Source organism: Portunus trituberculatus, chromosome 20 (genome assembly GCF_017591435.1).
Source record: "Portunus trituberculatus isolate SZX2019 chromosome 20, ASM1759143v1, whole genome shotgun sequence".
Lineage (NCBI taxonomy): Eukaryota > Metazoa > Arthropoda > Malacostraca > Decapoda > Portunidae > Portunus > Portunus trituberculatus.
Genome location: NC_059274.1, coordinates 13,820,673 through 13,822,635, shown reverse-complemented (window position 1 = coordinate 13,822,635; position 1,963 = coordinate 13,820,673).

Below are 1,963 nucleotides of genomic sequence, written 5' to 3'. Positions count from 1 at the left end.
AGCGTGAGTGGCATTACGAGGCGGGACGAGGCGGGACGAGGCGGGAGGACGAAGAATTTAGGGGAGGAAAATATTGGAGAGAAATTAAAAAAGGGAGGAACGGGAGGAATTTTACTACTTACTCCCTGTTTATGTTACTCTAAATCTTCCTTTTTTGCCTTTTTTTCATTTGTTTCTACTTCTCCTTTTCCTTTATCGTCTCCCTGCATCTTCTCTTTCTCTGCTGTTTCTTTTTTTTTATTTCTGGTATTTCCTTTCCTTCCTTCTTCCATTTTTAATCACTTCCGCTTCCTCCACTATGTTTTATTCCATTTTCTTCCACTTCTTCTGCTCTTTTATCTTCTCCATTTCTTTTTAATTGCTCTTTTTCCATTTTTATCGCATCTTTCACTGTCTATCTCCCTTTTCTTTTATTCTTCTTCCATTCCTTTCAAACTATCTTCTGTCTTCTCTTTCCCTTGTTTTTCCCATTTCCCTCTTCTCCTTTAACTAATTTCCCCTTTCTTTTCTCCATTTCTAATCATTCTTTACCTTTTTTCCGTCATTATCAACCCTTTGCTCCCTCCCTCCTCCCCTCTGCGTCCCCATTCACCCTTTCCTTCCCCTCCTGTTCTCCCTCGCTCCCCTCCTTCTCTCCCCTCACTCTCTCCCGTCTCTCCCCTCCCTTGCCGGTCTGTCAATTTTGGCGTTATCGGTCCTGGTGAGGAAAGGGGAGCGAGAGGGGAGTGAGACGGAGAGGGGCACGCTGCACGCTACTCCCCCATCACTCAGCCGCTCACCCACCCTCTCACTTCCTCATTCTCACCTACAAAGTTTCTCTCTCACTCACTCAATCATTCTTTCACTCCTCACTCACGGATTTTCATACTCACCTTACTGTCCTCTGCTTTAATGGTCTTGATTGATCACTCTCTCATTTGCTGACTCACTCACTCACTCACTCACTCACTCAGTCAGTCAGTCGTGTGTTCGTGCATTCACTCACTCATTCATTCACACAAAGTCAGACGCGTTTTCTTCTTATCTTTCATTCATATTTGTTGTTTTGTTCAATTTCTCGTTTCTGGATTGATTTTCTTGTTGACTTTTTCATTTATTCATTCATTCGTTCTCTCTCTCTCTCTCTCTCTCTCTCTCTCTCCTTCGTATCTAGTCATTCCCAAGCTAAGAAAAGGAAATGGAGGGAAGAAAAAGAAGATAAGAGAATAAACTGTAGGAAAAAAAATGCATATTCCTTCTTTATTATTGTCATTCTCCTATTCTTCTCTTTCCAAAAACTCTCTATCCTCCTCCTCCTCCTCTTCTTCCTCTTCTTCCTCGTCTTCTCTTCCTTTATTATTGTGCTTACTGATTTACTCCTCGTCTTCCTTTTTTCTTATTTATACCTGATTTCTTTTTCACATTCTTTAGTTAATATTTTTTTTCTCGATCCTTATCATTCTTATTCACTCCCAATCTGAGAGAAAGAAAAAAAGGCAAGAAAAGAAAGAAAGAAAACATTTATCTTTCTTTGCTGTCATTTTCTTATTCTCTTCTCTCCCAAAACTTCCTCTCCTCCTTCTCTTTCTCCTTCTCCTCTTTCTCCTCCTCTGCTATTGTCACTTTTAATGCTTATTGTTTTCCTCATCATCTCTCTTTTTTCTTATTTATATAATTTTTTCACATTCTTTAGTTATTGTTCTCTTTTCTCTATCTCTCTACCCTTCTCATTCGTATCCATGAACTCCCAATCTGCGAGAAAGAAATAAAGAAGGCAAGGGAAGAAAGAAGTGTTAAAAAGATGCATATTCCTTTTGTTGCTGTCATTCTCCTATTCTCCGCTATCCTAAAACTCCCTCTGCTCTTCTTCTTCCTCCTTCTCCTCTTTCTCCTTCTCCTTTTTCTCCTCCTCTGCTATTGTCACTTTTAATGCTTATTGTTTTCCTCATCATCTCTCTTTTTTCTTATTTATATCATTTTTTCA